Genomic DNA, 13,575 nt, shown 5'->3' on the forward strand with positions numbered 1-13,575 from the left:
ACTATATTAAATGTTATTGCCTTTTGTTTGGCAAACTTCAGGGCAACAAACTTAAATACCATTTATTTTCCAGAAATACGCGTCGTTAGCTTATGCTTTGAGGGCTTCTTTGCCCTTGTTCTTTTCAGCTCTGAGGCCAACTACCCACACTGGCGGTGTCCCCTGTATGCATATTCAACCTCCATTCCTGCAGCACAACCTACAATTCCAGAAACATCTACAATTTCAGGGCCACAAACTCTTTCTCTTTCTTTCCAGAGTTTTTTTCCCTCTTTTCTTTCTGCTTTCTCCTTACCTTCTCCATAAACCTCTTTTCTCTCCTCTGCACAATTTATTTAGGCCTGAAAAGAAGCCAGGGAAACGATATTTGCTTTGGGAGGAGTAGAGAAAAATAAAAGTTGAGCTAGCCAAGTAAAAGAATTAACTCTGATTTTCCACAAAGGGCTACTTCATAGAAAGTCTGGGACTTATGGTGCTTTAGAGTGGCTCTCCCTTTCTCCCTCTTTCTCTTTTCTTTAGGAAAAACAAAGTTGATGTAAACAGCTGGAGACCATAACTTGAAAAACCAAGAAAGTAAGATGAATAAAACTTCCTGTTTTCCTCTCCTACCCAAGTCTACAGGGGGTTGGCCTACCAGGCCACCTTCCAGACCAGATGTTTGATTCCCAAAGCTTGTTTCAGAGTCTCTGCATATCAATTAATCTTGACACAGCACGACCAGACCTTAGATTCAATTACAACGAGCAGGCTTCAGCCAAGCGCCTGCTGGGACACAGGTTCCTCCTGGGAAAAGCTAGGTAAATGTGGCCAGCATATGACATGGGACTAGCAAGTTAAATTCTTTTATCACAACCTAAATGACATGCAACAGCAGAACTCCTTCTAGAAGCCAGGTACCATGCTAAGACTCCAGATTTAGTCTCACTGAACCTCCTCTAATCCGCACAACAGCCACACAGGGAGATACAGTTACTAGTATCTCTGGTTTATAAGTCAGGAGATCAAGCCTTGGAGAGGATAATGACCTGACTTTACTTCCCCTCCATCCCCTTCCTCACTCTCAACCCTTACATGTTTAGAAAAGACTGTGTGTGTGTGTGTGTGTGTGTGTGTGTGTGTGCGTGCATGCGTGCTAAGTCACTTCAGTCATGCCTGAATCTTTGCAACGCTATAGACCCTAGCCCACCAGGCTCCTCTGTCCATGGGATTCTCCAGGCAAGAAACTAGCATGGATTGCTGTGCCCTCCTCCAGGGGTTCTTCCTGACCCTGAGATAGAACCCACATTTCTTGTGCCTCCTGCACTGGCAGGCAGGTTCTTTACCACTAGCGTGGCCCAGAGAAGACTAATGCATGGGAAAGAAACAGGGACAGAGAAGCCTTCTCTCTGGAAAGGAGACATCCTTGTCTGCGTTGCTCTGCTCCTGCCTAGGCTTCTGGGCGTGTTGCTTTTCTCCTTGGCTGTTCATCCTCTTTGGAGACATGTTGTCATCTGTTTTGAAGGTCTGTCTGCATCCTCTGAGATCACACCCAGCCATCAGCCCCAGGACCCACTGCCAGTAATGATGCAGGCTCCTTTCAGCCCGTCTCTCCTCAGATGTGTAACCCAGAGCAAGGAGGATGTATCCTTTCACAGTAAAACTCTTAAGTGCTCCAACAGATCATTAAACCGAGCTCCAAGCATGACACCCATCTGTATTTATCGTTCTCACTCTGAGTGAGATCTGCCAGTAGGGTTAGTGGTGGGGTTGTTATTAAGTCTCTTCCCTGCAAAAGAAGGCCAAAATATGTACTTTGACTGGAAGCTGACTCTTGCCTATTGGGTAGTTATCAGTAGCTAGAAATAGGAAGTCATTAAAGTCTGTTTTTGTTTGTTTTGTGGCATCTTCAAAATTTTCCATAATTTCTCAACTATAAAGATAACAGGTTTAGGTTTTCAACCAGCTAATGGGCACCTACCAGTAGCCTTCAACGCTTTTCTGGGTGGCTTCCACATCAGGCACGGCTTTGAGTGGCTGCCCCCTCCACAGTTTGTGGTTCCCGTTCTCACCACCAGCACCCCACCCTGTGCACCAAACTCTTCAAGGAACAGAAACGTAGTCTTTCCTCGCCAAGTTCAGGAACTCCAAGCGTAACCTCCCTCATCCTTTTCAGGCAAGCAGTAGGCCAGTGTTTAATGTTTGACATCTGGAGAACACCCATTTAAATGAAGAAAAAAAAAAAAGAGAGAGAGAGACAAAACAAATTTCTTTCCAATAGACATTTTCAGTGCCGTTAATATCCTAATGTCTGAGTCCCCAAGAAAAGAATGTAATATGTAGAGATGCCTTAACATTTTTGACCTTAAAAGTCTTTACTTGGGGACCTCTTAGGATATTACTGTCCCATAGATACACTTTGGGAAATCATGAAGTACCCACACGGCCACCATATGTTAAGGACCGATCAATGCTGAACACTGCATCCATTTTCTCACTTAACATTCATCACATCCCAAACCGCAGGCCTGATCACCATTTTACAGGTACAGAAAATGAGGCTTAGAGAATTTCAGTTACTTGTTCAAGGACACACAGACAGGGGAGAATAATGCAAGGGCAGGGCCAAAGTTTTTTGCTGTTGTTACTGTTTACATTTTATTGATTGATTGATTTGGCTACATCCGGTCTTAGTTGCAGCACGTGGGTTCTTCGTTGTATCATGCAGGTTTTTTGGTGTGACACGTGAGCTCACAGCTGTGGCATGGAGGCCCCGGAGTGCACCAGCTTCAGCAGTTGTGTCCCTTGGGCTTCGCTGCTCATGGATTATGGGATCTTAGCTCCCCTTCTAGGGATCAAACTTGCCGCCCTTGCATTGCAAGGTAGATTCTTTACCACAAGACCACCAGGCAAGTCCCCAGGATCAATGGTTTTGAATGGTAAATTTCACCTTCTTTTTCCTTAAGAAAATGTCTTCCTTTCTAAGAAAGTTTTAAAATGCAGGAGACAGCATAACAAACACCCACCTTTTTACTATGCAAAATTAGTCATTTTTCTTTGGTCATATTTCTTTCCAGTCTTTTTAAAAATAAATTAAATATTATAGATAAAACATTCATTTCTTATCAGGCTGCGTCCCTGTTATCAAAAAACCCCAACTCTAGGGGCAAGGTCCTGAAGGTCCATTGCCCAGGCTGCTTTTGGGTGCTCTCTTTTCAATCCATAAAAGTATTTTCTCTCACCTATTTTTTGTTTCCCCAGTGCCCTCTTGCATTCCATTCTAAATCTGAGGTGCACAGAGAAATATTTTAAAATAACAAAATAAAATAGCAAAACCTGAGATCAGTCGCCAGGACCATGGTCCACAGTTAAGAAGAGCCCTATTCAGGTTTTCAGAGAAGGGAGTAGAATCTAGGGGCATATTCTCAGGTGGGGCTGGAGCTGTGGAGCACTAGCTACTGGCTGCTCATGGTGGAGCAGAAGACGGAGGGTCTCCACAAGAGGACCCAGACGGCTCTGTGTGCAGGCCAGTTAGACCTGCAATAGCCCCAGGCCACCTCATCTCAGGTAAAACTCCCCGCCATCCTCGCTCTCCTTACTCGATTTCTTGTTCTGCATAGTTACCCCTTCCTGGAATTCTGTTACATTTTCATGTGTTTATTGTTATTTGTCTGTCTTCTCTGCTAGAATGTGAGCTCTATGAGGGTAGGGCCATGTCTGCTGGTCACTATGCTCTCCCTTCATCTGCCCTCCTCTGCTCCAGCTCACAGAGAATATTCAGTGCTTCTGGCGAGCATGGAAGGAGACAGCCAAGGAGGGAGCAGGAAAATATTTTTTAAGATTTTAAAGCATCAATGGAGAATCAAGTCTGATAACAAGGATTGAGTATTAGTTTATGACACACAAAAAAAGAGAGATGACAACGCTACAACTGGTATTATTCTCGTAGGAACCTCTTTTCATAGAAGGAACATATGGACATTAGGAAAAGGAATTAAACCCCATGCTTCATGGAACAAAGTTTCCCATGAAAAATCCTGCTGCTGGTCACAGGAAGGAGGGACAGTAAATAGAGTTTTGTATCTCCCAGTTTTGGGCTGTAGAGGTAAAGGTGTGATGACCAGAGGTGGTTAAACAAAGGCACGTTGATCATCTTCACTGTGATGACAGCAGACCCCCAGCATTCTGTGGTTTGCAACAAGGATTTGCTTCTGTCCACTGTGGTCTCTGTTCCATTTAGGATACAGGCCAATGGAACAGCCCTTATTAACAGCACACATTTCTCGTGGTAAAGGACTTCTCCTTAAACGTGGTATCCATTTCCATTCTATCAACCAAGGCAAGATACTTCGAGGGGACGGGGCGGTATACTTCTCTTCTCAGAGAAGTCACTGGAAGTCTATGGCAATGGACAGGAAGCGCAAGACTTCCATAGGAAGGAAGAGTGAATAGTTGAGAGCAATGATATAATCTTACCCCATTCCACCCCCCAATTTTTCTGTCTTACTGGAGCCTAAGAAATATCAGACCACTTCCCATACAATCTTAGGATTCTAGCTGCTGTCGTTTCTTAAAACAAGGAGAGAGAAATCAAGGACATAGGATGCAGGTGAATGTAACATCTCCTCCTCCGTTTATGCCCTTCAGAAGGTAAGAAGGGGCACAGACAGCAAAATCACAGCTGTCAAAGAATATGGCCTTATGCATCACAGCTGTGACATTTGATTCATCATTTGGTAGACTGCATTATCACTCCCAATTATTTGCTGCCCCTCCTTGAGAGAGAATTGGGTTTCCCTGCCCCCTTAATATCAGGATTGGCCATGATGTGACTTACTTTGTCTAGTGAAATGTGAGCAGAAGTTTTGTAGCATTTCAAAGCTCCTTGTAGCATTTTTAAGCTCCTTGATGATCAACAGCTTCCAGTGTTTGCTGCCATTTTGTAGCTTTAGGGCTTCTAGTTGCTACATTTTTTTTTAAACTGCTACAAAGAATTACAAAGTATGAATCATTTACCTTTTCCCTATTAATGAGTATATTCATCCTTTTCCTATTATAAACACTTTGATGGAGTTTTTTCTCTATTTACAATAACAATTCTTAAACGTGTTTTCAAGTAACCATGGGACAAGCAAAATTTCTGGATGGAAGGGGATATACAATTAACTAGCAAAAAAAATCTTCCAAATATATAGCTCAAAATACTTCACCAATTCATGTTTTTACCAGTGGTGTGTGTCACTTTTCTGTACCTTGAAAAACAGTAGACTTTAAAAAATTTGTATTGAAAAATTGCTGTGTCTCAGAAACAAAGTGTTCTGCATATATCAATTTAATTACTGGTGGTGCTAGTGGAAAAGAGCCTGCCTGCTAATGCAGGAGACATAAGAGATGTGGTTTGATCCCTGGGTTGGGAAGATCCCCTGGAGAAGGAAATGGCAACCCACTCCAGTATTCTTGCCTGAAGAATCCCATGGAGAGAGAAGCCTGGCAGGCTACAGTCCGTCGGGTCGCAGAGAGTCATACACAACTGAAGAGACTTAGCATGCATGCAGAACAAAACTATGTGGTAAGTACTGCTGCTGCTGCTAAGTCGCCTCAGTTGTGTCCGACTCTGTGCAACCCCATAGACGGCAGCCCACGAGGCTCCCCTGTCCCTGGGATTCTCCAGGCAAGAACACTGGAGTGGGTTGCCATTTCCTTCTCCAATGCATGAAAATGGTAAGTACTGCTATTATCCCCTATTTACAGATGAGAAAATAGAGGCCAGATAAATTAAGCAAATGCCCAAAATCACACAGTTAGCAAATGATGAGCTGGAGTAGGAATTCACACAATGTGACTCTAGAGCTTATGTTTCGGCAGTCACACGGGAAGAAAAGGAATGTTGTTGTTTCCATTTGAGTTGTTCTGGTTAATGTGAGACTGTCCACTTTGTTTTGTGTGCTAGGCTTTCACTTTCTTCTGTGAGTCTCCCACGTGTAAGCATTGCTTATTGTGGTGGACCATGGGTACCACAAGATGGAATGCAGCGGTCCTTCCTCCTTGTTTTCACATGATTTAAGCAGTAGTGTGAATCAATCAAGTGAAGAGTGAGTTACACTTCACTATGTAATCTAGTCAGTCTCTTGACTAATTTAAAGAGACATAGTCATCAGTGGATGGAGTCTGAGTATTCTGAATTGGAATGGTAGGTGAGAGACCACAGCAGTACTTGAAAGGCACTGCTTCACTTAAGTAAGTACACTTTAACTTAAGCTGGTAAACAGATTTTACTCTAAATCTGCACCCTCCACCCTCTGTCTCGTCTCTTGTCAGTTCTAGTGCTGTTATTTTTCTATAATCTTTACAGTAGACATTTTACTGATTGATATTGGACTCAACTCTCTAGACTCTGATTGTCAACCCTGATCTGGGTCCTAAAAGCTGGTCCGTTACATCCAACAGCAGCTAGGTAATCATATCTGGATTTTTTTTCAGTAGCTTAAACTTGATATTACTAAACCTGAGTTCATCATTTCTGTATTTCCCTTCACTGTTCAGTGTCTCTTCTAACTCCAGTATTCAAATTACAACTCTGCCATAGGCTAAAATAGGCTCAAAATAGGCTCCATAGGCTCAAAATAGAGAGTGAGATATACATACTGAGATGTTTGCCACAACATATATCTTATTTGTGGAAATAGCCTAAATGCTCAACAATAAGGAGTAGTTTAAATTATTTAAATATATATAAGAGTTATGATATTTACACTAATACATTTATTTATTTAAAGTAAGTTTCCAAGGAATGTTTAATGACTGGAGATTGGGTCCATAATATAGCATTAAATGAATATAGACACAGAGGGGGAGAAAAGGAAATTTTTGGAAGTCAGACTTCAGTCAGGAGAATAAAGACACCTCCTGTCTTACAGGTAAGGAGAGCTTCAATACAAGGAACAAGAGGATTCCAGACTTGTTGGAAGGGCTGAGGAAGCCATCCTGATTACCCCAGCCTGCATCCCTGAAGCAGGTAGCTCCCAGTAGCTCAACTGGAAGCCTCTGCAAATCTCAAGAACCCCCAGGAACCTCTGGCCAGTGCCTTTGTCTATAGCAGAGAAATGGCTTGTTTTCAAAGGCTCATTCCCCTTAAGCCACTATGATGTGACAACGTCCTCCCCTGTCTCAGCTGCCTCCAGGCTTAATGGCCTCTCCTTCTAGACTGGCTTTCAAACCAGCATGAGCATCTCTTATAAGCAGATCCCAAGAGGGAAACATTCAGCAAGAGGATTCTGGGAAATGTGGTCTCCAGAAAGGACTAGTGGTGATGTGTTGATAGCAGATAATCAGTAAGTTATTGTGAATTATTGTGCTTCCATGTAGTGGAATAGTATGCAGGAACTAAAAAGAAGCAGCTTTACATATATGTTAAAATTGAAAGGTTTAAGACATATTACATAAAAAAGGAATATTGCTGACCATAAGTATAGTGTAACCCATTATAAAAATTAATAAAACATAAGTGTTGTCATAAAGAAATATAGCAAAGGAAGCTATCTGAAAGGTCACATACCAAATACATCGCCACAATTAATTCTGGGGAGAAAGTGGAATTAATGGGTTAGTGAAGAAGGGCTTCTTTTTTAATAGGTTCTTTATTGTTTGACATTTTCATAAAAATAAATTCATGTACTACTTATATAACTAAAAATTGAACCATATACATATACATACAGGTGGAGCTTCCCTGGTGGCCCAGATGTGTTCTGCCAAGCAGGAGACCTGGGTTTGATCCCTAGGTTGGGAAGATCCCCTGGAGGAGGGCAATCCCATGGACAGAGGAGCCTGGGGGGTCACAGTCCGTGGGGTCACAAAGCTGGACATGACTGAGCAACCGAGAAGCAGCAGCGTATCTATGTCTCTATACAGACACCATCTATTTATCTATCATCTATCTTCATTATACACTGCAATGTGGCAGATATTGGGACAATGACAATGAGCAAAGCAGACGCAGCTTGAGTCTGTGCTCCCCCTTCTCAGCAGCCTTTAGGGACTTCCCTGGCAGTCCAGTGCTTAAGACTTCGCCTTCCAATGTAAGGGGTGCAGGTTTGTGCCCTCGTCAGGAAACTAAGATCCCACATGCATGGTGGCCAAAACACCAAAATATAAAATAAAAGCAATACTGTAAAAAATTTGATAAAGACTTAAAAAAAACCTTTAAAGAATTCGGACTTGCTAAGCTCTTGCCCCTCCTTTGCCTACACATTTTCACTACCTCTCCATTTGAGTCTCTTTATTCCAACTATTTCATCTCCCAGAGGCATTAACCTCTCTCTCTTCTTGTTTAATTTCTATCTAAATTCTACAGATTTCAAGGTTTCGTTCAACTCTTAGTTTCTCTGAAGTAGTGTGACTTGGGGAATGATTCCCAAACTTTAAGTCCTATCCTCTCTGAAGGTCAATGTAAAGTTTCTCCCTGGGAACCAATCTCCCTGCTTTGTCCATAGTGTTAAGCCCATGGCTATTTACATCCACTTACTAGACAAGGAAATGAGGCTCTCTGAAAGTCAGACTGCGGCTCCCAACAGCCCAAGGCTAGTGCCGAGAACCCACCTCCACTTCCCTTCAGTCCTGATATAAGATGCTGTCTGATGTCTGCTCGGACTGCAGGCTTTAAGGACAGAGCTCCGGCATAGTCTCAGGAGACGCATGAGACTTTGCACACAGCACAGACTAGCCCTGCATTCCCTTGTTAAAGGCAGTGCTCATTTTCTATCTATAGAAGAAATCCAAGATCAAAGCCACAGGTGTTTTTGTGGAAAAGAAAGCACTTGCCTTTCAACCAGTAAAGAAGAGGAAGCCTTCACCTTTTCTCTGAAAGCTTGTTGAAAACTCCCCTCTATAGCCCTGTCCCCCTGTGGGATTAACCTGAATGGTCTTGCTCCCTGAGGCTTCTGTTCTTCTTAAAAATGTGTCACTAATCTCACAGGGTTATGGCTGAGTATAGAAGTAAAGATCTAGCTCTCCTGGGACACTGTGCTGGTCTCTGGAAAGATGTGATAATTAAGACATGGATCTGGCCTCAGGAAGCTCACAAGCTTAAGTTTTTTTTTTTCTCCAGAAAATGTCACAAGAATCACAAGGTCCTTTGAGATCAAAGCTGCTTGCTAATCAAGCCTGTGCTTCTATCCTGACTTGAACAGATGGCCCCAGTGTGTTATTCCACCTGGCCTTCAGGATCAATGTAACCTGTGTCCTTGAAGATCCAATGTAATTAACATTCATCGGTCAGCAGCTATTAACTGAGCACCTACCACGAGAAGGTGAGGCAAGGGCAGGGACCCAATGCTGAGTAAGGTGAGCGCCTTGCCTTCAGAGCAGTTGCACACCAGAGGTAAGTTTATTTATTTTATTATCACTAAAGGCTCTTCCTGCTCCTATCCTCTCTATTCCTCTGACTCTCTGATCCTGTGACTCAAAGCCTCTGCCACTGCCATGAAAACAGAACATGACCACTAGTCTCACTCAGCTCACTCGTCTCAGGGGAAGGATGACGAAATCGTGGAGTAAAGCTGAGCTGTCCCAGCCCAGGCCAGGCAAATGCCCTGACACTCAACTGAGCAGCAGCCCCATGAGAACAAATGGTTGCTATTTTAACCCACTGAGTTTTAGGGTTGCTTGTTATGCAGAGAATCTAAGCCAATCCACTGTATGATACTGCAGTCCATGCCCTAGTCACAGCTGTCTTACAGGTAGGCAAGTTTGAATGTTCAGAAAAACTACAAGATCTTTCATTCCTTGCATTATGATTCTTAAAGTTCTTAAAATGCAAAGGACATATGAATTACTGTACAGATTTATATATACAACTTACGTATGGAACATTTCATGGACAAATTAAAGAATTCTTTGAAGGTAATTTTTTTTCAAGATTTTGTTTTAATAAAAAAAAAAAGATTTTGTTTTAATGTAGACATCTCTATTGAATTTGTTACAATATCTATTCTGTTTTTTATGTTTTGGAATTTTTTTTTTTTTGCCATGAGGCATGTGGGATTTTAGCTCCCTGACCAAGGACTGAGCCTGCAACCCTGCAATGGAAGGAAAACTCTTAACCACTGGACTGCCAGGAAAGGCCCTTGAGGGTAATTTTGATTAAGTGAGATTTTCTATTTACTCACAATTTTTTTTTTCTTTTTTGCCAGGGAGTGGGTGCAGGGAAAGCTGTCTGAGCCTTTAGTTGCAGCATGCAGGATCTGTTAATAGTTCTCTGACCCGGGATCAGACCCAGGCTCCATGCATTAGGAGTGTAGTTTTAACCACTGGACCACCAGGGAAGTCTCTAGTCATTAATTTTGGAATCTACTCTTAATTAAAATGGAACTTTATCAATAATATAAGCTTCTGGAGGCAGTTCAGTTCAGTTGCTCGGTCATGTCCGACTCTTTGCGATCCCATGGACTGCAGCATGCCAGGCTTCCCAATCCATCACCAACTCCCAGAGCTTACTCAAGCTCATGTCCATCCAGTAAGTGATACCATCCAACCATCTCATCCTCTGTCATCCCCTTCTCCTCCCGCCTTCAATCTTTCCCAGCAACAGGGTCTTTTCCAATGAGTCAGTTCTTCGCATCAGGTAACCAAAGTATTGGAGCTTCAGCTTCCATGTCAGTGCTTCCAATAAATATTCAGGACTGATTTCCTTTAGGACGGACTGGTTGGATCTCCTTGCAGTCCAAGGGACTCTCAAGAGTCTTCTCCAACACCACAGTTCAAAAGAATCAATTCTTCGGTGCTCAGCTTTCTTTATAGTCCAACTCTCACATCCATACATGACCACTGGAAAAACCATAGCTTTGACTAGATGGACCTTTGTTGACAAAGTAATGTCTCTGTTTTTTCATACGCTGTCTAGATTGGTCATAGCTTTTCTTCCAAGGAGCAAGTGTCTTTTAATTTCATGGCTACAGTCACCATCTGCAGTGATTTTAAAGCCCCCAAAATTAAGTCTGTCACTGTTTCCACTGTCTCCCCATCTATTTGCCATGAAGTGATGGGACCAGATGCCATGATCTTAGTTTTCTTAATGTTGAGTTTTAAGCCAGCTTTTTCACTCTCCTCTTTCACTTTCATCAAGAGGCTCTTTAGTTCCTCTTCATTTTCTGCCTTAAGGGTGGTGTCATCTGCATATCTGAGGTTATTGATATTTCTCCTGGCAATCTTGATTCCAGCTTGTACTTCATCCAACCCGGCATTTCACATGATGTACTCTGCATAGAAGTTAAATAAGCAGGGTGACAATATATAGCCTTGACATACTCCTTTCTCGATTTGGAACCAGTCTGCTGTTGATGTCCGGTTCTAACTGTTGCTTCTTGACCTGCAAACAGATTTCTCAGAAGGCAGGTAAGGTGGTCTGGTATTCCCGTCTCTTTCAGAATTTTCCAGTTTGTTGGGATCCACACAGTCAAAGGCTTTGGCATAGTCAATAAAGCAGAAATAGATGTCTTTCTGGAACTCTCTTGCTTTTTCGATGATCCAGCAGATGTTGGCAATTTGATCTCTGGTTCCTCTGCTTTTTCTAAATCTAGCTTGAACATCTGGAAGTTCACAGTTCATGTATTGTTGAAGCCTGACTTGGAGAATTTTGAGCATTACTTTACTAGTATGTGAGATGAGTACAACTGGGCGGTAGTTTGAGTATTCTTTGGCATTGCCCTTCTTTGGGATTGGAATGAAAACTGACCTTTTCCAGTGCTGTGGCCACTGCTGAGTTTTCCAAATTTGCTGGCATATTGACTGCAGCACTTTCACAGCATTATCTTTTAGGATTTGAAATAGCTCAATTGGAATTCCATCACCTCCACTAGCTTTGTTTGTAGTGATGCTTCCAAAGGCCCACTTGACTTCACATTCCAGGATGTCTGTCTCTAGGTGAGTGATCACACCATCATGATTATCTGGATCATGAAGATCTTTTCTGTGTAGTTCTTCTGTGTATTCTTGCCAACTCTTCTTAATATCTTCTGCTTCTGTTGGGTCCATACTATTTCTGTCCTTTATTGTCCACATCTTTGCATGAAATGTTCTCTTGGTATCTCTAATTTTCTTGAAGAGATCTCTTCTTTCCCATTCTATTGTTTTCCTCTATTTCTTTGCACTGATCACTGAGGAAGGCTTTCTATTCTCTCTTTGCTATTCGTTGGAACTCTGCATTCAGATGGGTGTATCTTTCCTTTTCTCCTTTGCCTTTAGCTTCTCTTCTTTCTCAGCTATTTTTAAGGCCTCCTCAGACAATCATTTTGCCTTTTTGCATTTCTTTTTCTTGGGAATGGTCTTGATCACTGCCTCCTGGATAATGTCATAAACCTCCATCCATAGTTCTTCAGGCACTCCTTTATCAGATCTAACCCCTTGAATCTGGGGGAAGGGACTGTATCTCTGTGTCTACCTACCCTGATTCCACTCCTATGATAACTCAGTGCTTCTTTAATTGAATAGTTTGTAGTCATGAAGCTTCCCGTTGCATACATAGGGCAGCCTTTCTAGAGAGCTCTGGGGCACAGTTTGTTGCTGCCAAAAGTTTGCAAGCTAAGATGTGTAAGCACTCATTCATACATTACATATATCTTTTAACTAAAATTTTAAAATAAAGCCAGGAAACCCTGGTCTCAGGTACACATTTCCCTTGCCAATTAAAGCAGCACATTTTTCTTCCTCTCTGCCAATCAGGTGCAAATTAGAAACAGGATCTTTTTTAGAAAAGTTTTCCCTCCCTCAGATTTCATCACACAGCTGCCCTCAGTGCATGCACCCTGACAATTGCACAACGCCCAGTAAACTGCTGTGCTTGAAGGAGGCCTGCTCCAAGCCCTGGCGCAGGAATTGGAGTCTTCCCCGGGGAGACCAGCCCCAAGCTCCCACTCTGGCTGCAGGAGGATATAGCCCATTTCTCTGTCCAAACCTGGCCTCCGTGTGGTCTAGGTCAGCGCAGCCAACCTCCTTTGTTTGTCCAGCTGGACATTAGGGATAATGATACCTCACCAGGGCCTCGAAGAGTTCAACAATTAATCACATAGAGACCCTTGGCTGAAAAGTGCCGCAAAAAGTGGGCAGGAAGAGAAAACCCCCTTTGGCAGAAAAAGACCGGCCGCACAGACAGGGCCCCCCAGCAAAGCAGCTGCTCCCCTCCGGTGCTTACGATTCCCCAGGTGTTAGCCCGCAGCCGACGCACTGCTTCCCTCCACCGCAGCGGCCCAGGGTCGCGGACCGCAGACCCGCCCCTTTGACTTTCCCGGAAGCGGAAGCGAGGATGGACCCGCCGCACACCAGCAGATCTCTCTGACAGTCTTTCTCCTGCGTCCGGCTCTTCTCTCGGCTCCAAAGGCTGGATCCTGAGCGTCAGCTGCGGGCAGACCCCAGTCCTCCGCAACCTCATGTTGCGGGTCTCGTCTGGTGGTCTCACACTCTCTTGAAAATATGGCTTCTATATCTTGACAGCTCAGGTAAACTGAGGCAAAAAGGATCCGATTTTAACACCTTATTTTGCTGGTAAATTGCCAGACTCTTCGGCCCCTGATAAATTTTGTTGAGTAAATAAATATTGCTATTTCT

The sequence above is a fragment of the Cervus elaphus genome, chromosome 6 (assembly GCF_910594005.1).
Source record: "Cervus elaphus chromosome 6, mCerEla1.1, whole genome shotgun sequence".
Lineage (NCBI taxonomy): Eukaryota > Metazoa > Chordata > Mammalia > Artiodactyla > Cervidae > Cervus > Cervus elaphus.